Genomic DNA, 25,878 nt, shown 5'->3' on the forward strand with positions numbered 1-25,878 from the left:
GCTTAGTGAGTTCCCCAAAATACAACATATAACACATATTAGCCACTCGAGGCTATAACTCTGTGGGTCCGTGCACCCAAACTCTGTGAACCCTCAGGTTCTAACTCCGCAAGCATGCACAACATAAATCACATAGAAGAATGCAGTGCAACAATAATATATATAAAACACTGTATCACATAACTCTATTTACCTACTCAAGGTAAAGTATAGTGAGAAGACTCACCTCGCGTATCTCGGTAAATATCTATCTCAAAATAAATGTGATCTAGCCTCCGCCTAATCACACAAAGTAATACACTCATAAATACAACTGAACTCAACCCTAAAGGTCAACAAGGTTAACGGTCAACTTTAACCGGACTCGGCGAGTGCACTAGGGCGACTCAACAAGTCTATACGTGTCCACTGACTCCCTTGGATCCTCTCTTGACACGCCGAGTGCTTCTCTGACTTGACGAGTTTCACCTGGCATAAATCGCGGGGCCACCACGACTCAACTCGCCGAGTCTCAAGAACAACTCGGTGAGTTCCGGCATAACTCAGTCCCCCTGACTCTCCCTGACTCACTGAGTCGACCCCTCAACTCGACAAGACCACTCGTTGAGTGGTTACGGGCAAACTTCATGCTACTCGTCGAGTCTATTCTTCGGACTCAGCGAGTCCATGCCATGCATAAACTCAAACTCACTTCTGAGGTCAGATCTGTTCCATACAATCATAGATCTGGCCCCCACAAGCATGATAATCACGTAAAGTCCAAACCTTGGTGCTCAAACAACAACTATTTGCTCCTAAATGATGTTTTAGCCCCATATCTCATAACTTTAGGTCAAAACTCCCATGAATCCACATAAAGCTTAAGGAATAAAGCTTCTCTAGACCTCTATGGATCCCATCTCAAGCATCATCATAAATAGGGACGAAATGGACATCAAATCTAACCAACAAAGGGGTCAATAAACCCTAAACCCCCATGTTCATCATAACAACAGAAAAGTAAGCCAAAATATACCTCCAAAATGATGCTCTGAGCTCCAAAACCGAAGGATGTCCACCTCCCTTGCCTCCTCTTAGCTAGAATCTCCCTTGCCTTGCCAAACCAATCTTCAAAAGTCAACAATGGCCTCTTATCTCTCCCAAAACACTCAAAAGCTCTCTAGGGTTTCTCTATGGGGTTGGTGGCCACAAATGACGACCATAAGCCCCTTTAAATAGGTCTCAAACCCTGGAAATTAGGGTTTCATTAAACAGCGTGGACTCGCCGAGTCCACTTTTGGACTCGCCGAGTCGAAACGCGAACCCGTGCACAAAACCGCGATCCTACTCGGCGAGTTTAGACTCCAACTCGTCGAGTCCCTCACAATCACCCAAATATAAAAGAATAAAAATAATACCTGGAAATCCAGGGTGTTACAATTCTTCCCCGCTAGAATTAGACTTCGCACTCGAAGTCTCACTCTGCAAATAACTCCGGATGCAGTTCACGCATCTCACGCTCCGGCTCCCAAGTTAACTCTGACCCCTTCCGATGCTGCCACTGGACTTGCACCAGTGGCACCTCTTTATTCCTCAGTACCTTAATCTTTTGATCTCTGATCGCCACTGGTCTCTCAGCATAATTCAGGCTCGCATCCACCTGAATATCCTCTAGTGGCACTACTGCTGACTCGTCGGCTACGCACTTCCGTAATTGCGATACGTGGAAAGTGTCGTGAATCTGACCCAACTCTGCTGGCAACTCCAAACGATAGGCTACCATGCCTACCCTCGCAACCAACCCGAAGGGAGCAATATATCGGGGCCCTAACTTGCCCCTCTTCCTGAATCGAATCACTCCTTTCCAAGGAGAGACTTTCAGTAGCACAAAGTCGCCGACCTGAAACTCAAGCTCAGACCGGCGTCTGTCCACATAATTCTTCTGACGACTCTGAGCGGTCAACAACCTCTGTCTGACCTGCTGGATCTGCTCTGTCGTCTAAAGCACGATCTCGTTCCTACCCATCATGCGATGTCCTACTTCTCCCCAGCAGATAGGGTCCGACACCTCCCATACAACAGCTCAAAGGGCGGCATGTCAATGCTCGAATGATGGTTGTTGTTGCAAGAAAAACTCCGCCAAGGGAAAATACGTGTCCCAACTCCCACCGAAATCCAACACACATGCCCGGAGCATATCCTCGAGCGTCTGAATCGTCCGCTCGCTCTGTCCGTCAGTCTGGGGGTGGTATGCGGTACTAAAATATAGCCTAGTATCCAATTCCTCGTGAAATTTCTTCTAGAATCTGGAAGTGAAACGCACATATCGGTCTGAGACAATCGAGATTGGCACCCCATGCCGCGATACCACCTCCCTCACGTACACCTCGGCCAACTTCTCTGCGGAAGAGTTCTTGCTGATAGCAAGGAAGTGGGCGCTCTTTGTCAACCTATCCACAATCACCCAAATTGCATCGACTCCCCTAGTAGTCCCTGGCAATTTGGTGATAAAATCCATGGTAATCTGTTCCCACTTCCATTCGAGAACCTCCAATGGCTGCAACTTACCATGCGGCCTCTGGTGCTCGGCCTTAACCCTACAACAGGTCAAGAACCTCTCAACAAACCACGCGGCATCTCTCTTCATACAGGGCCACCAATACTCTCTCTTCATATCTAAATACATCTTAGTGGCTCCGAGATGGATCGAAAATCTCGATTTATGTGCCTCCTCCATCAAGATGGTACGCATTCCTCCATCAAACGGTACCCAAATCCGACCCTAGAAGGTCATAAGCCCTCTGTTATCAGTCACGAACTCCGTCACCTACCCGATAACTCATTCTCTCTTGCGGTTCTCCGGTCTCACTGCCTCAGCCCGATCCCCTCTGATGGTGTCTAATACCGGAGTCATCACTGTCAATCTCATACAAATATCCCGAATCGGGATGCTCTCTGCTCTACGACTCAGGGAGTTGGCCACCACATTATCCTTGCTCGGGTGGTACAAGATCTGGCAATCATAATCCTTTACCACATCCAACCATCTCCACTGACGCATGTTCAAATTCTGCTGATCCATCAAATACTTCAAACTCTTGTGATCCGTGTATATCGTACACCGAACCCTATACAGGTAATGGCGCCAAATCTTGAGGGCGAACACCACAGCCCCCAACTCTAGATCATGAGTGGGATATCTTGCCTCATGGGGCTTTAGCTACCTCGATGCGTATACAATCACATGTCCCCTCTGCATCAACACTGCGCCCAACCCATATATCAATGCGTCACAATACATCACGAAGTCCTCCATCCCCTCTGGAAGAGTTAACACGGGGGCTTCGCATAATCTTTGGCGAAGAGTCTCAAACGAGGCCTGCTACTCTGGGCCCCAGCTGAACACCACACCTTCCGGGTCAATCTGGTGAGAGGAACAACAATCTTGGAGAAATCTCTGATGAACCTCCTATAATAGCCGGCCAACCCTAGAAAACTCCTGATCTCAGAAGGAGATTTCGGCACCTCCCAACTCATTACCGCCTCGATCTTGGTCGGATCGACCAAAATCCCCTCTTGGTTAATGAGGTGACCAAGGAACTGCACCTTTCGTAACCAAAAATCGCACTTGGAGAATTTGGCGTAATGCCTCTTCAATCTTAGCACGCTGAGGATCTCCCACAAATGCTCCTCATGCTGCTCCCTAGACTTTGAATACACCAAAATGTCGTCAATTAACACAATCACTGAACAATCCAGCATCGGTCTGCATACCCTGTTCATGAGATCTATGAATGCTGCAGGTGCATTGGTGAGCCCGAATGGCATCACCACGAACTCGTAATGCCCATAACGAGTCCTAAACGCAGTCTTCTGGATATCCTCCTCGCGCACCCTCATCTGATGATATCCAGATCTCATATCAATCTTTGAAAACCAAGATGCTCCCTGCAGATGATCGAACAAATCATTGATCCTCGGCAAAGGATAACGGTTCTTGACCGTTAACTTATTCAGCTCTCGATAATCTATGCACATTCGATGCGAACCATCCTTTTTCTTCACAAACAGGATCGGTGCTCCCCACAGCGAGCTGCTCGGCCGTATAAACCCCTTCCCCAGCAGCTCCTGAAGGTGCAAGGATAACTCCTGCATCTCTGGAGGTGCAAGGCGATAGGGCGCCTTGGCGATAGGTGCTGCCCCGGGAATCAAATCAATGCGAAACTCCACCTGCCTCTCTGGAGGCACATCCGGTAACTCCTCAGGGAAAACATCCGGGAATTCACACACTATCGGGACCTCCTCAACCGCACTCGGTCTCCCTGCACCAACCCTCGTATCCGTCACATATGCTACAAAACCACTACAGCCCTGCTGTAGACTTTGCCTCACACTAGCAGCCAAACAAAATGCTGAATCGGGACGGGTACCCTCGCCGTACACAGTAAGAACTCCCCCACTTGGGTCTCGTATAGTCACCAGTTGTCGCTCGCAGTCGATAATTGCTCCAAATCTGCTCAACCAATCCATGCCTACGATGACACAGACGTCCCCCATCACAATCGGGACCAAATCAATAGGAAACTATACACCGAAAATCTCAAGTACACATCCTCGAATCACCTCCATGGCATATACTGCTCTCTCGTCGGCAATCGAAACTCTCAGAGGTCGACTCAACGCCTCTCGACTAATGCTGATGTGCCTACTGAAAGCCAACAATATAAAAGATCGACTCGCACCCGAGTCAAATAACACCAAAGCATATACAGAATTCACAAGAAAAGTACCTACGCATATCATAATATAAGCATAAAATCTTAAACATTAAATAATTATGTAACGCCAGTAGATCCGGGCTAGTCAATTTAGAGGCAATAGGGGTCGAAAATGACTTTTCAACAAAAGGTTATTTAGAATAAATAATCTTAACCAAGTTTTAGAATATGTCACAAGGTTTCCGTACATATAAAGAACGCCGAAATCCGAGTTATAACGAAGAAGTTATGGCCCGTCGAAGTTTTGCGACGGAACCGGCACGGCACTGGGAAGCGTAAATAGTGAATTTACGATGGATGACTTTTTAGCATTAGTGATCTAAATGAAATTCGTAGAATATGTTAAACTAAGAGCGTCGATAAAAAGAACGCCCAAATCTAACTTCGTATGAGGAAGTTATGATTTTTCTAAGATTCGGCTTAGTAGTGTACAGCCCGAAACTCGAATCTTAGTTCGAGCGGTTTTTGGCTTACGCAACCTAAATGAGAGTTGAAGATCTCATTAATAGGAACTCAACGGTAAAAAGACAGACGAAAACGGAGTCCGTATGAAAGAGTTATGAATTATTCGCGGTCATTTAGCAGTCTAATCTCCTCCTACTGTTAAATTTAAGATCGGTCAAGAATTAGCCGATGGAGTCAAAATGAAAGTTGTAGATCTTATTTTCACCTACGCATGGACAAAAAGAACGTCAAAAACGGAGCTCGTATGCGAGAGTTATGATTTTTCTAAGTCGGGAGGCTGCTGTGCGAAATCGGGTGACGTGGCGCAATCCTGGCCGTTGCTTCCTCCCCAAGGCTAGCCACCAGATGGTGACACCTGGCCATAAAACTTGACGAGTTTGAGGTAAACTCGATGAGTTTTGGTGATTTCCAGCCTATAAAAAGGGTGTCGGGGCATCCTCATTTCTCACACCTTCCAACTTCTCTTTCTCTCTCTAGAATCTTTCTCTAAGCCTCCTTAAGCCCCCTAAAGTCTAGGAAAACCCCCTAGCACCCGAAGGAAGCCCCGAGGCTCCCGAAGTCTCGAGAAAAGGGGTCTTTCGACTCAGGAAACGCTGCTCCAGTGAAGCTCGGTTTTGCGAAAAACCCGCTGTAAGTGAGCTACGCCTACGCTAGTTTTAATATAGCTTCTAATTAATTATAATAACATTATTAGGACCTTAAAATAATTATTTGGGCTAGTATTATGAGTTATATTGAGTGTTATTTAACACCTATATAATAATAATAATAGTCAAACTATTAATTTGTCACGGATATCGGTAGACTAAACCCTAGTGGTGTTGATACTAGGTTTTATCGAAGGAAAGTTGTTTTGAGAGTATCGAAGCGCTGTCCGAGTGTTGAGTCACCACCTATCAGGTGAGTGCATGTTCCCTTTCATCTTACACATAGATATGAAGTATTTTATTATAAATTACGTGCTATGTGTCAATATTGTCTGAATACTTGTTGTCTATGCTGATGAAAGATTTTATACATGTTTTAGATGATTTAAATTGTATATGTATTTTATATCTACGATAATGTTGGGGTAAAACATGGGTAGATGGAGTATGAGTTGGATGATGAGTTGAGAGGTGAAATAGACCGTGAGGCGAGGATGAGAGGTGGACGGTGTGACAAGCCTTTCTCCCAAATGATGGCCCCGTCATTCAGCAGAGTATGGATGACAACCACGGACTATTCTAGACAGTCCAGTGGAACACTAGCAGGCTCGCAACCTGTAGGTGTTGTGAACGACATGTTCACCCGATGTACTCTAAACCCTGGTGATCATGCAGACTTGATGCCTAAACCCTGGTGATCATGCAGACTTGATGCCTAAACCTTGGTGATCATGCAGACTTGATGCCTAAACCCTGGCGACTATGCAGACTTAGTGCCTGTTGTGTAAACCGTGGCTATGATGGACTTTGTGTCAATTCCTTAGGATAATCCTTAGGAATGAATGAACAAGAAATAGTTGATTCTTAGGGTAGATCCTTAAGAGTAAAAAAGATAATGGGGATGGGTAATTGGGTTTAATTGCTTGATTGTTTAAACATAATAATTATATTATTGTGGGTTGAAAACCCTATGTACTCACCAGGTTTCCCAACCTGACCCACTCAGTTTATTTATATCACAGGTGTTGATACGAAGTCACTTTACACTGAGAGATTTAAAGAGATGTAGATCACTAGTGTAAATAAATGTAAGTTCTGTTTATGCTTATGTTTCTATATTAACGATGACATTCCAAACGTTTTGAAATGAATAAAATACGTTTCTCCGAAAATGTTTTAATAACGTATTTATCATGTTTTTTTGGGAACAAATTCCGCAACATTTTTATTAAAAGAAGAACTCTGATTTTTATAAAGCATAAACAAAATCGGTATTTTCTGGCCGTGAAAAATGGGGATGTCACAGATTATATGAAAGAATACATACCAGCCACGACATCAGGCGCTGCACGAACCTCCTCCGCGGTCAACTGGAAGGCTCTCCATCGCGCCTTCGGTACCTCGGCCTTCACTGGCCGACTCTCAGTAACTCTGATAACAGCAGGGGCAGATCCCTGTGGTGCTCCCTGGGTAGTCCCTCGCAACAGCGGACACTCTGCCTTCCGGTGTCCGGTCTGGTTGCAGTGAAAACATACTGCAAACCCCTTTGGGCAGTCCTTGGCCATATGCCCCTCCTTGCCACACTTATAGCAAGATCTCGCTCTACAAACTCCATCATGACCATTGCCGCACTTCCCACAAGTGCGACCCTTCTGGCTCCCTGCTCTGGGATCAGCGGGCTTGGCCCGCTTGGCTGCCGGCTGAGACTGTGTCGGTCGCCAATCCATCCCCTAAGATTCCCCCTCCTCCATCACCTGAGTCTTTAGCTCGATCTCCCTCTTCCGAGCATTTGCCTGAAGCTCGACAAATGTCCGGTACGAGGAGTTCACCACGAACTCCCGAATGTTTGTCCTCAAAATACTCAAATAACGGATCATTCGTGCCTGCTCAGTAGACATGTGTTCAGGGCAGAACATTGCCCTCTCATGAAACATCCTGGTAATAGTCGTAACAGACTCCGTACCCTGCTTGAGGTTCAAAAACTCCTGTGCCAACTGATCTTGTTCCACCGAGGGAACGTACTCATCACGAAACATGGTGGTGAACCTCTCCTAGGTCACCGCAGCAAGCTCTGCTGGAGAATCGTGTGTTGTCGCGAACTTCCACCAGTCCTTCGCCCCTAGGCGAAGCTGGTTTAGCGCAAACCGAACCCTCAAGTGCTCCGGACACGAGCAAGTATAGAAACATCCCTCAATGTCAGATACCCATCTCATCGTTGCATTCGTTTCCTACATCCCATCGAACTCTGGAGGCTTCGTGTTGCTGAACTCCCTGAACAACAACGAGTCACCCCCTTGCGGTCTAGCAGCATCGACGGTTGCAGTGGCCGCTGCGACAGCAGCCTCAGAAAGAGCGGCATAACGCTCGTCAAAAGTCTCAATCAGAATGGTCTTAATAGACCCAAACATCTTTGGTATCTCTGCCCTGATGGCCGCAACCACCTCCTCATGGATGATCCGACAGATCTCCTCATCACTAGCCTCGCTGCTCCCTTGCATAAGTCGTGTCCTCACCATGATCTGCCTCTGAAATACAACATACGATATATTAGAAATTCATTCGAGCATACTCGCACTCGATAACGCATCCCTCCTTGATCTATAGCATCCCGAAGATTCTTACTTGAATTGTACACCGCCCCGGTGTTTTCAGTAGTATGGGCCCAATACTACTGTCCGCACCGTATCAGTGTACACCCCAAGTCCTCCTCTTAGGATCCCAAGTCCCAAGTACTCTATTATACATAATCCACTCTCTATAGATCTCTCATAGCTCCTCACCGCTACCTACTCACTCTCAAGCATCTCATAGCAGCTCACCTTCCCCTAGGCTAAGGCATCACAAATGAGGCCACCCAAGTCCTAATAGGAATACCTAGCCCACTTTAGCAAGAGGATACATCATATCAATCTCATAACTATATAACATAAGGGTATTTTAGGAAATCACCGTTCGGGCGCTAAGTAATCGTACACACGTCTCTGCTCTGTGTTTCTCTAAAAAATCTTTTACTTCTTTTAGAAAACTTGGTTATCTTTTGAAAATATTTTCCAAATCCTCAGTTTGAGTTCAAATACTCCCAAAGGTGTACCCAAATCCCTCAAACCAAGGCTCTGATACCAACTTGTAACAACATAAATTTCCAAAACAACTTTTTCGAATTTTATAAAAACATAATTCATTTATTTATCATAAAAACATCATTGTTTGAAACTCAATTCATAACATATATCAATCCCAAGATCTCATAGCATAAAAATACCGTGTGTGTATGGATCAAGTCGGTGCCTTCCCGCGATCCTCACTAGCACCTGAAACACATAACACAAAACACTGTAAGCACAAAGCTTAGTGAGTTCCCCAAGATACCACATATAACACATATTAGCCACTCGAGGCTATAACTCTATGGGTCAGTGCACACAAACTCTGTGAACCCTCAAGTTCTAACTCTGCAAGCATGCACAACATAAATCACATAGAAGAATGCAGTGCAACAATAGTATATATATATATATATATATATATATATATATATATATATATATATAACACTATATCACATAACTCTATTTACCTACTCAAGGTAAAGTATAGTGAGAAGACTCACATCGCGTATCTCGGTAAATATCTGTCTCGGAATAAATGCGATCTAGCCTCCGCCTAATCACACAAAGTTATACACTCATAAAAACAACCGAACTCAACCTTAAAGGTCAACGGTCAACGGTCAACTTTGACCGGACTCGGCGAGTGCACTAGGGCGACTCGGCAAGTCTATACGTGTCCACTAACTCCCTTGGATCCTCTCTTGACACGCCGAGTGCTTCTCTGACTCGACGAGTTTCATCTGGCATAAATCGCGGGGACACCACGACTCAACTCACCGAGTCTCAAGAACAACTCGATGAGTTCCGGCTTAACTCAACCCCCCTGACTCTCCCTGACTCACTGAGTCGACCCCTCAACTCGACAAGACCACACGCTGAGTGGTTACGGGGAAACTTCATGCTACTCGTCGAGTCTATTCATCAGACTCGACGAGTCCATGCCATGCATAAACTCAAACTCACTTCTGAGGTCAGATCTGTTCCATACAATCATAGATCTGGCCTCCACAAGCATGATAATCACGTAAAGTCCAAACCTTGGTGCTCAAACAACAACTATTTGCTCCTAAATGATGTTTTAGCCCCATATCTCATAACTCTAGGTCAAAACTCCCATGAATCCACATAAAGCTTAAGGAATAAAGCTTCTCTAGACCTCTATGGATCCCATCTCAATCGTCATCATAAATAGGGACGAAATGGACATCAAATCTAACCAACAAAAGGGTCAAGAAACCCTAAACCCCTATGTTCATCATAACAACAGAAAAGTAAGCCAAAATATACCTCCAAAATGATGCTCTGAGCTCCAAAACCGAAGGATGTCCACCTCCCTTGCCTCCTCTTAGCTAGAATCTCCCTTGCCTTGCCAAACCAAGCTTCAAAAGTCAACAATGGCCTCTTATCTCTCCCAAAACACTCAAAAGCTCTCTAGGGTTTCTCTATGGGGTTGGTGGCCGCAAATGACGACCATAAGCCCCTTTAAATAGGTCTCAAACCCTGGAAATTAGGGTTTCATTAAACAGCGTGGACTCGCCGAGTCGAAACGCGAACCCGTACACAAAACCGCGATCCTACTCGGCGAGTTTAGACTCCAACTCGCCGAGTCCCTCACAATCACCCAAAAATAAAAGAATAAAAATAATACCTGGAAATCTGGACTTTAACCCGACGTATTCTTTCCCTCGTTTTGCATTGCTCAAACCTAACCCTAGATCATCACTTCCCCAGCCGCCACAACCCTTGGAACATCTTCAACCGTTGATGCTCTGCCGAGGATCACCGCCGTTGTAGCCCTACTGTCGGAAACGTCGTGTTCAGCCGAGATGGCCGCCAAGACCGATGCCTGAGTGGAGTATTGTTGTTATGAGGGTCGTGACCGACCGGAAAACTACTAGTAAGCCCATATTCCACCTCCGCCGCTCCTCTTATTCGCTATTCCTGGTGATTTAGCATCGTGTATATCGATTACTACCATCGGCAGCCTTGTGGTCACCGTTTTGGGCCGCCGCCACCGTCTGTCACCACCTCTGTGGCTTTCCGGCAATGTTCTGCCACCTTTATAGGTGGCTGATTGCGCGTGTGTCCGCCTTTATAGGATGTTTACGGAGCTAACAGTGGAGTATGTGTTATTTTGGGCAGGGAATCAAGATTACCCGCCACCACCACCGTGGGGTGGTGGCTGTCATCTCCTACCACTATATGCCGCCACAATTTGTTGATTAAGTGCATAAACTAGTGTTGCTTTTGAACCCGATATGTCTTTTGCGAGTGTTGTTGGCCGAAGATCAAGGAAAAGAACCACCATGGCCGCCAGCCATGGTGGCCGCCACCTGCTGCCGCCACCAGCCACCATGGAAGGTATCTGTGTGCGTTTTGTACTATGTATTTAGGTGTGTGTGATTAGTTTGGGGTTAATGTGTTGTAAAATTGTAATAGGTGACTGAATAATCAAAGAAAACTCATAAACCACCATCGTGAGGTGGTAGCTGCCGCCTCCTGCCGCCACCAACCGTCGTGTTGGGTGGCGGTGTGCTTTTGCTTGTGTGTAGTTGATTTTTAGATGCATGGACAAAATGGACTAGAAACCCTAACCACCACCATGAGCCATCGTTGACCACCACTACCCGAGGTGGTAGTGGGTGGTGCCCGACTAGGAAACCCTAATGGGCTTAAGGACTTGGTTTTGGGCTTATTTGGATAGGAATGGGTTGGAAACCCTAATATTGAATTTATGGGCTTGGACTTATCGGGACCCATATTTGGGCCATTAGAATGGACTTTTGTATTAAGCTCAATCACTCCATGTGATTTATTTGGAAGAGTGATGGACTTAGTGGATTAAGTCCCTAATGGGTGAAAAAACACTTAACCCTAATTATCATTTTATGTGAAACCCTAATTTTGGGAATTTGATCGGGATCGCACCTAAATTATTCACTAAACTTAATATATTAAATTAATAATCATTAGTAAATTAACATAGGGCAATACTGGACTTAATGGATTAAGTCCTTAATGGGTCAAGTAAGAAACACTTAACCCTAATCATCTTTTCATGTGGGAACCCTAATTTCACTTGGGCCTTCCTATTGGGCTTTGGTGATTGGACTATTGATGGGCTATCCAAGAACAACTTAATGGACCAAAATAATTAGATGGGCCTTAAGATAAGGCCTGTGTGAGAGACTTAGGCCCAATTTGGAAAATCGGGCCATCATTAGGCCTTTGCGATTATGTGATGTTGGGCCTTAAGGATAGACCATTTAGAGGTCTGGGCCTAATTTGGAAAAATAGTCCATATGCTAGGCTATGATTCCTAGTTTGACTTTTGGGTCTTTGGATTGGGCCTTTGGCTTGAATCAAGCCAAGATAGGGTAATGTAACCTGTTACTCCAAGAATTTGTAGTTATGTGTTGGGACCCAATTATTAATTGGGTAATGTTTTGATATTGACAATTCGGGAATCTGTCATCCAACAGATGGGATTGTGTCTACGGGACTTCAACATTTTAAGGTGAGTTATCCTCACTATATCAATAGGGTCTAAGGCACCAAGGTTGACCCTTATGGATTGTATCTGGTTATGGCATGATATATTTATTGATTGCATCCTGGTAGTTGGGATGATGCTTATGCTTAGTGACATGGTTAGGTTAGTGTCCTGGTTATAGGATGATGTTATGCTAGTGACCGGTAGGGTCTGTATCCCTATTATTGGGATGTCGCTATGATTAGTGATATGTTAGATCAATTTGACTGTTATATGATATGAGTCAGCGTATGATATTATGTGCACATGTTTGTTTGATTGGGGGTTGGGTTGAGGCGGTCCTACTTTATGCTGTAAGCCAACAAACCCGACGAGCGTTCCGGATAGGCTGTAGGCCCTGCGAGGCGGTCCAGTCATGCCGAAGGTTCGGGAGTGGTCCAATGTGACATCCCCAAAATCTCGGCCAGAAAAGACCGATTTTCATTTATGCTTTTAAAATAATTTCAGAGTAAATCCTTTTGATTTGAAAGAGTTGCGGATTTTGTTCCCCAAAACAAAACGTGATAAAACACAGTTTACCAAAGCATTTCATAAAAGAAATGTATTTTCATTATATAATCAAAACTCAGGGTGTCATGTTCCGATACAGACCAATAAGCATAAACGATAACATTACAAGTCATTCAACAAATATATATACATATACAGACTTGTAAACAAAACAACTTGATGGTTCATCCATCTTATGCCCTTGCGCCACTTCCTGTAATACAAATAAAACTGAGTGGGCCAGGCTTGGGAGCCTGGTGAGCATATAGGGTTTTCAACCCACAATAAATAATTAAATTAATTTTCATCAACCAACAATAAACCAATTACCCATTCCCGTTATTCTCACTTTATGTCCATAAAATAACTAACACAAGGGACCTAGTCTAAGAATATTTCATCGGGGTGACAACACATGCTTCGGGGGTTCCTCAGCAATATAATTCCAATAAGGCAACCATGAGGGGGATGGAATACAGCGAATGAACACCCAAGTTCATTAACACCTACAGGTTATGAGCCTGCTAGCGTTCCACTAGATTGTCTAGAAAAGTTTGTGGTCGTCATCTAAATTCCGCTAGATGATTGGATCAAAACAACACCGAGGCCTCTCATCTGTTTATTACACACCAACTATCTACCCATGTTCTACCCAACATATTAGTAGATAAAACATACATTTTTATACATAGTTTCAAAACCTATATAGCATGCTCAATCAATATATTTTCCACATAACAGATGAGGCACACACACATAACACGTATTTCATAGAGAAATAATCAGATCTATAAGATAGAAGTAAGTGAATATATATTCACACACATAACAACAAAATATACACATAACACGTATTTCGTATAAAATACTTCATAATTATGCGTTAGAAGAAAGTAACTACACACTCACACATATAAACAACAATATACTTAATACACTCAAACCATACCTGTATTATTACCGTGTTTATGAGAGGTAGTATACACTCACTTGATCAGAAGATGATCGGACAACACTACGACTTGCAAAAGTAGTAATCCTCAGCAGATCTGGAAGATCTCTACAAAAATCGAACTTCTCGTGGGCAGAGCTTCGGCTCGGGAACCGCACTTCTCGGGATCTTCGGGATCTCGGGACTTGCTTCGGGACTCGGGAATATTACCGGGGCTTCGTGGTACTTCTGGCATGCAAATCGATGCAAAACGGGAGAGAGAGAGAGGAGAGAAAAATAGCAAAAGAGCCGGCTGCCCTCGCATCCTATTTATAGGAGGCTGAGGCCTCGCAGTACACGGGGCGCATTGCCTCCGAAATCATCACTGCTTACGTATCCGAAGTCCTCGAGTGCGAGTGTCGACATACCTCAAGTACGCGGGGCGTACTTCGGATGAGTCCGGTGACTCCTCTTCGGATAATACCGGATTTAATAATTAAATTTAATTATTAATTATTTAATAAACTTCGAAAATTCATATCATGTTCATACGAACTCCGTTTTCGACGTTCTTTATATCCACACGAAGGTGAGACTACGCTCTACAACTTTCGTTTAGACTTCGTCGGCTAATTTTAACTTTATTTTTATTATTTATTTTTAATAGGCCGGGACAAAAGAACTTCGTTATAAATTCATAACTTCTTCGTTTGACGTCCGTTATCACCTAACTTTTTATCGCTTCGATACTAACAACGAGATCTTCGATTCTCGTTTAGATCACTAAGGCTAAATATCGTTCTAACGTAAATTTCACTTTTTACGTCATTCAGCGTTGCCGGTTCTGTCACGAAACTTCGACAGGTCATAACTTCTTCGTTATAACTCGGATTTCGGCATTCTTTATATCTTCGGAAACCTTGTTTCAACTACTACAACATTATCTAAAGATATCAAGTTTATTTTACACTTAAATTTTGACGCTTATTTTTATTCTTAATTAATCAAACCACATACTTAAGCAATTAAGCACAAAACACATAATACTCAAATAATACACTTTTATTATTTCAAAACGGGTTACAAAGGTTAACCTAGACTATTACATTGCTAAAAATGGCAAGCCTAGAAACACATGCGTTACAATTCTCTCCACCTTAGAATGATTCCGTACCCGGAATCACACCTCAACAAACAAATGCGGATAGCGACCCATCATGTCACTCTCCTTCTCCCAGGTGAGATTCGGCCCATTCATGTGTTTCCATCAGACAAGCACAAACTCGACCATCTTGCGTCGCAACTTCTTAGTCTTTCGGTCAACAATTGCCTCTGGTTCTTCAATCAACCTTTTGATCTCATCAAGTCTCAACTCCGAAAGTGGAATCATGTCGGGAACTTCCCCCGTGAACTTCCGTAAATAACACACATGAAAAGTGTTATGAATTCCATTCAGTTCTTTTGGTAGTTCAAGCTTGTAAGCTTGGTTCCCAATCCTCTGAAGAACTTTAAACGGTCCAATAAACCTTGGACTTAATTTTCCCCTTTTTCCAAATCTTATAAGTCCCTTCCACGGCGAGACTTTAAGCAAAACCGAATCCCCAACTTCAAAAGTCATCGGTCTTCACTTTTTGTCAGCATAGCTCTTTTGACGATCCTGAGCCGCTAACATTCTTTCCCTAATTATTTTCAACTTTTCAGCAGTTTGATGAAACAACTCCGGTCCCATAAACTGCTTTTCCCCAGCCTCAAGCCAACAAGACGGCGTACGACACTTTTGTCCATACAAAGCTTGGTAAGGTGCCATCTTAATGCTCGAGTGAAAACTATTATTATAGGAAAATTCTACCAATGGTAAATGTTCATCCCAATTACCTAGGAATTCCAAGGTACATGCTCTCAGCATATCTTCAAGTGTTTGTATCGTTCTTTCACTCTGAACAGCAGTCTGCGGATGGTAAGTTGTACTTAAACATAACTTGGTACCCATTTCCTCTTGTAGACTTTTCCAAAACCTTAAGGTGAAACGGCTATCACGATCTGATACAATCGTTAACGGAACACCGTGAAGCCTCACAATTTCTTTCATGTAAGAATTTGCAAGCGTTTCCGTAGACCATTTCTCCTTGGCTGCTATGAAATGCGCACTCTTAGTGAATCGATCAACGACCACCCATATCATGTAGTGACCATTCTTTGTTCTGGGCAGTTTAGTGACAAAATTCATAGCAATGTCTTCCCACTTACCCATAGGCACGGGCAATGGTTCTAAACTCCCGTATGGTTTCTGATGTTGTGTCTTGACTCTTGCACAAGTCACACACTCAGCCACATACTTTGCAACATCAAGTTTCATCGTCGGCCACCAGTAGTAGGGTTTCAGGTCCCTATACATTTTAGTGCTACCGGGATGAATTGAGTACATGGTTTTGTGAGCTTCTTCCATCAGAAGATCTCTGATTCCTCCTGTCTTAGGTATCCAAATCCGATCTTGGAACACCTTCAGTCCATGACTGTTTACACCGAACACCAACGTTTTTCCCAAACGTTCCTCTTTTCGGCCATTCTTTTCAGAAGCTTCCTCGTGAGCTTTCTTTATACTTTCCACAATGGTCGAGATAACTTCAATTCTCAACGCTCTTGGCCTTTTCCTTTCAAGATTGACTTTTCGACTGAGAGCATCAGCAAAAATATTAGCTTTACAGGGATGGTAAAGTATCTCACAGTCGTAGTCCTCGAGTAATTCCAGCCAGCGTCGTTGCCTCATATTCAATTCCTTCTGATTGAAGAGATATTGGAGACTCTTATGATCAGTGAAAAGTTTGCACTTCGTGCCATAGAGGTAATGCCTCAATATTTTCAGAGCGAAAACCACCGCTGCCAACTCCAAATCATGAGTCGGGTAATTCTTTTCATGCTCCTTCAGCTGTCGAGACGCATATGCTATCACATTTTATCTTTGGGTTAAAACACAACCCAATACAACACCAGACGCATCACTATAAACAGCAAAGTCTTCAACTCCATCATGTAGAGAAAGTATCGGTGCCTCACATAACTTCTTCTTTAGCTTCTCGAATGCTTCTTTATGCTTCTCACTCAAAGCATAAGAAGCTCCTTTGTGGGTCAAAGCTGTCAACGGAGTAGCAATCGAAGAAAAACCTTGGATAAACCTTCGGTAATATCCGGCTAGTCCTAAAAAGCTTCGGATCTCTGTGGGACTTTTCGGTTGTTCCCACTTCATTACAGCTTCAATCTTTGCTGGATCAACCATTATCCCTTCTTGGTTGACCACGTGACCCAAGAATTGGACTTCACGAATCCAAAAATCACATTTGGAGAACTTAGCATACAACTTCTCCTTCTTCAAGACTTCTAACACTTCTTGCAAGTGTCTGCCATGCTCCTCCTGGCTTTTCGAGTAAATCAGAATCTAATCTATGAACACTATCACAGATTTATCAAGGAACGGATTACAAACTCTGTTCATTAAATCCATGAATGCTGCCGGAGCATTGGTTAGTCCAAACGACATAACCAAGAACTCGTAGTGTCCATATCGGGTTCTGAATGCAGTCTTCTCTATATCCTGCTCTCTTACTTTCAGCTGATGATATCATGACCTAAGATTGATCTTCGAGAAATAGCTCGAACCTTGCAATTGATCAAATAGGTCATCAATCCTCGGCAACGGATATCTATTCTTTATTGTTGCCTTATTCAGCTCTCGGTAATCGATGCACATCCTCATGCTTCCATCTTTCTTCTTCACGAATAACACTGGAGCTCCCCAGGGTGATGAACTAGGTCTAATGAAACCTTTGTCCAATAACTCATGAAGTTGCATCATCAACTCCTTCATCTCCGTCGGTGCTAATCGATAAGGTGCTTTTGCAATTGGCGTTGTTCCGGGCAACAAGTCAATACGAAATTCCACTTGTCGATCAGGCGGTAATCCAGGAAGATCTTCGGGAAATACTTCCGGATAATCACACACCACTGGAATACTCTGCATCACCTTCTTTTCCTTCTTAGCATCAATCATGAATGCTAAATATGATGTACGTCCCTTGGTCAAACACTTTCTGGCTTTCATTAGGGAAATGATTCCAGAGTTCACTTGGCGTTTGTTCCCATACACCATAAACGAATCTTTCCCAGGCGGGTTTACTTTAACTATCTTCTTCTTGCACAATATCTCGGCATCATTGGCACTAAGCCAATCCATTCCCAACACGATGTCGAAACCATTAAGTTCGATAGGTAATAATTCTTCGTGAAACTTATTCCCATTAAGGCCGATTAAGATGTTTTTCATACGATGGCTAACAGGTACAAATTTGTCACTAGCAACTTCGACTAATAGAGCATTATCTAGTCTATCAACAAGCAAAGCTAGTTTTCTACCAAATTCATGCGATATAAAGGCGTAGTTAGCTCTAGAATATAAAATAAAATTTGGGCAGGAAATGTGTTTACGAGAAAGGTACCTGAAGCGACATCAGCTTCATCTTTAGCAGCTTCCAGTGTCATCTGGAATGCTCTCGCCTTCGGCTTTGGTGGAATGTTGGGCTTAGCTGCCTCCTTCTTCTTCGGACAATCTTTCAAAATGTTCCCCTCTTCATTACAACCAAAACACATCCTTTTGTTGTTCGGACATTCATTGGCAAAATGTCCAACCTTTCCACACTTGTAGCAGGTTACATCCTCACTACATTTCCCAAAGTTCTTTTTCTTACACTTATCACACCACTTCGCTTCGCCTCCTTTTCCTCCAAACTTTTTCGAATCAGATTTCAAAAATTTGCCTTTCTTACCGGAACCAGATGTTCCCTCAAACTTTCTCATCTCACCAACCTCAACCTTGTTGGTGGTTCTCCCCTTAATCATGTTCTCAACAGACTTGGCAGCCCAGATAGCTGCCTCTAGAGTATGTGCCTGACGTATTGGCACCTCGTACTCCCATGGGAGTCCCTTCACATACCGGTCCACCTTTGTCAGCTTGTCTGGAACGATACGCAAGACAAACTCCATCTTATCGGTGAAGTTATTAGTGTATTCATCAACTGACATGTTGCCCTTCGTCAATGTCAGAAACTTGCTCTCTAGTTCCAATAGATTTTGAGCCGAGCAGAACTTGCGCTTGAACTGCACCAAGAACTCTGCCCATGTCAATTGCAGTGGCTCATTTGGGCTTAAATTCTTCCCTAGAGTGTTCCAACAACGAACGGCTCCACCTCGGAACTGACGCACTGCATAGATGGTCTGCAACTTGCCTCTACAGCCACAAGTCATGAAAGCCAATTCCATTTCTGAGATCCAATCCATAAGTCTAATCGGATCCTCCTTTCCATTGAAGGTCGATGGTTTGCAAGTTAGAAAGTCCTTGTACTTGCATCCCATTCCATCATTCCTTCCATCATGGTTGTTTTGCCTAACTATCGGTGGGTTGGCTTGACCAACAGACCCACTGAAGTTTCCACCTTCTGAGTGCCCTTCATTTAATTCGGTCTCCTCCACATGAATTGACAGTTCTTGACAATTCTGTTGAAGCAACCGCCTCGTTTCATCCATATGATGATCCAACATTATTTGAATCATCATTTGCACACCAGCCATGGTTATTGGCTCAAGTGTTGCTGCAACGACAGGTCTTTGTTCAATCACTGGTGGTTGATTCCTGTTTTCATCAGCATTTCCAACTCCACTTCTTGTTCTCACCATTTTTTGATCTACACACCGAATAAGGTGAAATTAGATCCTCATTCACGATAGATATTCAAATCATCCTTATCACTCCAAAACGTTTACATGCTAGTTCTAATATCGTAGACGTACGCTTAGAATCCTACACACATAAAGTTTCTAGATCCGTTCGGCAACAGACCATAGATCCGAACAAATAATATCATATATGGCAACATATAACATTTAGCACATAAAGCATTTTAGGCAACTTTCCTAAAATAAACTAGTGCTCGTGTCTAAAATATAACAGACACACATCTCAAAATTTCACTTAGCATTCTAAGTTTAAGTCTAGAAATCCTACAAATTCCTAGTTCGCTTAAAATAATGCTCTGATACCAACTGTGACATCCCCAAAATCTCAGCCAGAAATGACCGATTTTCATTTATGCTTTTAAAATAATTTCAGAGTAAATCCTTTTGATTTGAAAGAGTTGCAGATTTTGTTCCCCAAAACAAAACGTGATAAAACACAGTTTACCAAAGCATTTCATAAAAGAAATGTATTTTCATTATATAATCAAAACTCAGGGTGTCATGTTCCGATACAGACCAATAAGCATAAACGATAACATTACAAGTCATTCAACAAATATATATACATATACAGACATGTAAACAAAACAACTTGATGGTTCATCCATCTTATGCCCTTGCGCCACTTCCTGTAATACAAATAAAACTGAGTGGGCCAGGCTTGGGAGCCTGGTGAGCATATAGGGTTTTCAACCCACAATAAATAATTAAATTAATTTTCATCAACCAACAATAAACCAATTACCCATTCCCGTTATTCTCACTTTATGTCCCTAAAATAACTAACACAAGGGACCTAGTCTAAGAATATTTCATCGGGGTGACAACACATGCTTCGGGGGTTCCTCAGCAATATAATTCCAATAAGGCAACCATGAGGGGGATGGAATACAACGAATGAACACCCAAGTTCATTAACACCTACAGGTTATGAGCCTGCTAGCGTTCCACTAGATTGTCTAGAAAAGTTTGTGGTCGTCATCTAAATTCCGCTAGATGATTGGATCAAAACAACACCGAGGCCTCTCATCTGTTTATTACACACCAACTATCTACCCATGTTCTATCCAACATATTAGTAGATAAAACATACATTTTTATACATAGTTTCAAAACCTATATAGCATGCTCAATCAATATATTTTCCACATAACAGATGAGGCACACACACATAACACGTATTTCATAGAGAAATAATCAGATCTATAAGATAGAAGTAAGTGAATATACATTCACACACATAACAACAAAATATACACATAACACATATTTCGTATAAAATACTTCATAATTATGCGTTAGAAGAAAGTAACTACACACTCACACATATAAACAACAATATACTTAATACACTCAAACCATACCTGTATTATTACCGTGTTTATGAGAGGTAGTATACACTCACTTGATCAGAAGATGATCGGACAACACTACGACTTGCAAAAGTAGTAATCCTCAGCAGATCTGGAAGATCTCTACAAAAATCGAACTTCTCGTGGGCAGAGCTTCGGCTCGGGAACCGCACTTCTCGGGATCTTCGGGATCTCGGGACTTGCTTCGGGACTCGGGAATATTACCGGGGCTTCGTGGTACTTCTGGCATGCAAATCGATGCAAAACGGGAGAGAGAGAGAGGAGAGAAAAATAGCAAAAGAGCCGGCTGCCCTCGCATCCTATTTATAGGAGGCTGAGGCCTCGCAGTACACGGGGCGCATTGCCTCCGAAATCATCACTGCTTACGTATCCGAAGTCCTCGAGTGCGAGTGTCGACATACCTCAAGTACGCGGGGCGTACTTCGGATGAGTCCGGTGACTCCTCTTCGGATAATACCGGATTTAATAATTAAATTTAATTATTAATTATTTAATAAACTTCGAAAATTCATATCATGTTCATACGAACTCCGTTTTCGACGTTCTTTATATCCACGCGAAGGTGAGACTACGCTCTACAACTTTCGTTTAGACTTCGTCGGCTAATTTTAACTTTATTTTTATTATTTATTTTTAATAGGCCGGGACAAAAGAACTTCGTTATAAATTCATAACTTCTTCGTTTGACGTCCGTTATCACCTAACTTTTTATCGCTTCGATACTAACAACGAGATCTTCGATTCTCGTTTAGATCACTAAGGCTAAATATCGTTCTAACGTAAATTTCACTTTTTACGTCATTCAGCGTTGCCGGTTCTGTCACGAAACTTCGACAGGTCATAACTTCTTCGTTATAACTCGGATTTCGGCATTCTTTATATCTTCGGAAACCTTGTTTCAACTACTACAACATTATCTAAAGATATCAAGTTTATTTTACACTTAAATTTTGACGCTTATTTTTATTCTTAATTAATCAAACCACATACTTAAGCAATTAAGCACAAAACACATAATACTCAAATAATACACTTTTATTATTTCAAAACGGGTTACAAAGGTTAACCTAGACTATTACATTGCTAAAAATGGCAAGCCCAGAAATTAACTACACACTCACACATATAAACAACAATACTTAATACACTCAAACCATACCTGTATTATTACCGTGTTTATGAGAGGTAGTATACACTCACTTGATCAGAAGATGATCGGACAACACTACGACTTGCAAAAGTAGTAATCCTCAGCAGATCTGGAAGATCTCTACAAAAATCGAACTTCTCGTGGGCAGAGCTTCGGCTCGGGAACCGCACTTCTCGGGATCTTCGGGATCTCGGGACTTGCTTCGGGACTCGGGAATATTACCGGGGCTTCGGGGTACTTCTAGCATGCAAATCGATGCAAAACGGGAGAGAGAGAGGAGAGAAAAATAGCAAAAGAGCCGGCTGCCCTCGCATCCTATTTATAGGAGGCTGAGGCCTCGCAGTACACGGGGCGTACTGCCTCCGAAATCGTCACTGCTTACATATCCGAAGTCCTCGAGTGCGAGTGTCGACATACCTCAAGTACGCGGGGCGTACTTCGGATGAGTCCGGTGACTCCTCTTCGGATAATGCCGGATTTAATAATTAAATTTAATTATTAATTATTTAATAAACTTCGAAAATTCATATCTTGTTCATACAAACTCCGTTTTCGACGTTCTTTATATCCACGTGAAGGTGAGACTACGCTCTACAACTTTCGTTTAGACTTCGTCGGCTAATTTTAACTTTATTTTTATTATTTATTTTTAATAGGCCGAGACAGAAAAACTTCGTTATAAATTCATAACTTCTTCGTTTGACGTCCGTTATCGCCTAACTTTTTATCGCTTCGATACTAACAATGAGATCTTCGATTCTCGTTTAGATCACTAAGGCTAAATATCGCTCTAACGTAAATTTCAGTTTTTACGTCATTCATCGTTGCCGGTTCTGTCGCGAAACTTTGACAGGTCATAACTTCTTCGTTATAACTCGGATTTCGGCATTCTTTATATCTTTGGAAACCTTGTTTCAACTACTACAACATTATCTAAAGATATCAAGTTTATTTTACACTTAAATTTTGACGCTTATTTTTATTCTTAATTAATCAAACCACATAATTAAGCAATTAAGCACAAAACACATAATACTCAAATAATACACTTCTATTATTTCAAAACGGGTTACAAAGGTTAACTTAGACTATTACATTGTTAAAAATGGGAAGCCCAAAAACACAGGCGTTATATCCAAATAGTCTGTAATCCCTGCGAGGCGGTCTAGTTAGGCTGAAGGCTCAGTATACATGTTGTTATGTATTTGTTATATGATATGGTTATATTTGTATGGCGTTGGTATTTTGGGGAAACTTATTAAGCTTCGGGATACTTTGATGCTTAAACTATTTTGAAAACAAATTGTACTAACTTAATGGTTTTAAATGTGTTAAAAAGTTTTAAATTGACTTGAATTTTATGGATGTTACACTCAAGAAGAAGAACCAAAACTAGACAAAGTTAGAAACTTGGAGGTTGGAGCATGCATCAATAGGAAATAAGAATGGAAGTTGTACATAAAATGTTTCGCACGACGTGGCCTACTCATTGTCACGGTGTGGTGACGTGATAGTTTTAGAACTATAACGCCCGATTCCTGGTATGTATTTAATATATAATTTATTCATTTTGTATAGAAATTGGATGAGTTGGAGGACCCAAACTCGTCAAGTAGAGATGGATTGGGACGCGGGTTGTGAAGTCTACTCGACAAGTTAAGAAGCCTCAACTCGACGAGTAGGACTGGCAGAATGAAACCCTAGTTTTCAGGGTTTTGCAGCCTATTTAAACACCTTGACCTCCATAAGATGGCCTCGTTTACAGTCCCAACCCCTAGCCACGAAAACCTAATTCACTTTTGAGAGTTTTAAGCCATTTTTGTGTATTCTTTGTGATTTTGAAGAAGAAGAAGATACTTGAAGAAGGAGAAAAGGAGGAGAGTAGATCCAGAAGTTGATCCTCATTTCTGGTTCATCTAAGGTATAAATCTCATATCTTGTCTATAGTATGTTTAGATCTAGTTTTAGGATGTTTTCTCCATATTTTGGTCCAAGAATGTTGGTCTTTGGGACTTGGACGTCCCATGTGGGCAAACCTTTCAACGGGTTTCTTTCACTGAACGAGATTTCTACGGATTTCTTCACCAAGACGAGGATCTCGCTTGCATCGACCTAATTGAGTGAGATAATAAAGTGTTTCGTCGGAAAAAAACTTTTTCATGTTTCTAGAGACGTGGAAGGGTAAGGTGTAATATATTGAATTCCCTAAGTAGTCGGGGCATGTAAGCTACTAGACCAATTCTATCAAGAATCCTATATGGTCCTAAGTACCTTGGATTTAGCATTCCATGCATCTGGAACATATGATACCCTTCCAGGGTGAGAACTTCCCTTGACGTGATCATCATCATGGAGTTCCAAAGGTTTTCACTTATTATAAGGCGTAGCTTTTCTGATTGGTTCTAGAAGCTTTAGGTCATTTTCAGATTCATACATTCTACTTGGTAGTTTCTCGAAGGATATATGGATTAATGAAGGTGTTGCCTGGAATTTGGCCTTTAGCTAATTGCGAGTCACTTACTTTAGTCCAGTGCACAAGGGATTTGCACCCGCGACCAAATAGGGTTTTGAATGAAGCAACTTTAATGCTAGGCTACTAATATAACTTTTTGAGATCCATATACCTCTTGTCTGAATCTTGGATGAACATAGTATCAAGTATTGTGGCTATATCCGAGACAATGTCTCTGAAGCCACCAATTTTTGGTGTGTAGCTCCGATCCATGAAGTGTAAGATTTCGTCACTCCTGACTTCTAAGTTTTTATCCATCCCTCTCAGGGCTTCGCCTGTCAAATTTTTATGTTTCAAGGCTTCTTGTTGAGCCGTCTTAATTTGTGTGAACAGATATGAATAGATTTATCATAGTCAATGATTTGACTCCACGACTTAAGTACTCTTTCCGATTAAGGGCGTCAGCTACTACATTAGCTTAACCGGGATGATAACGAAATTTGTATTCGTAATAATCTAGTACCTCGACCCTCGATCGTTGTCTAATGTTAATGTACTTCTGGTAGAATATATGATGAAGGTTTTTGCTTTATGGTTCATGATAAAACTCATATTGGGCTCATTCCTCGCTACTGCGTGTATACAAGTCGTATATAATTAAGATCGATAATATGTTCGGATGGGTAGCTCTGCCCCAAGTCCACAACCAGATAAGGAACAGAAGATAGGGCATAAACACACATCCTAAACCTTATTGATCTGAATTATATACCACTCCCTCATATACACTTAGAAGTAATCAGGCTAATCCCATGGGTTCTTAATCTATATTCACGAACCTGATAATGTTGTACGAGTGGTCTTTCCAAGAGATCTATTGACTACTGGATTGGTTAACCAGGTGTAATGCATGTGTTACTCGGCTTTCCATTTTTAGCAATGTAATAGTCTAGGTTAACCTTTGTAACCCAATTTGAAATAATAAGAACGTATTATTTGAGTATTATGTGTTTCGTGCTTTATTGCTTAATTATGTGACATGATTAATTAAGAATAAAATGAGTGTCAAAATTTAAGTGTAAAATAAAATCGATATCTTTGGATAATGTTGTAGTAGTTGAAATGAGGTTTCCGAATATATATAGAACGCCCAAATCTGACTTCGTA

The sequence above is a fragment of the Lactuca saligna genome, chromosome 4, assembly GCF_052625555.1.
Source record: "Lactuca saligna cultivar CGN05327 chromosome 4, ASM5262555v1, whole genome shotgun sequence".
Taxonomy (NCBI): domain Eukaryota; kingdom Viridiplantae; phylum Streptophyta; class Magnoliopsida; order Asterales; family Asteraceae; genus Lactuca; species Lactuca saligna.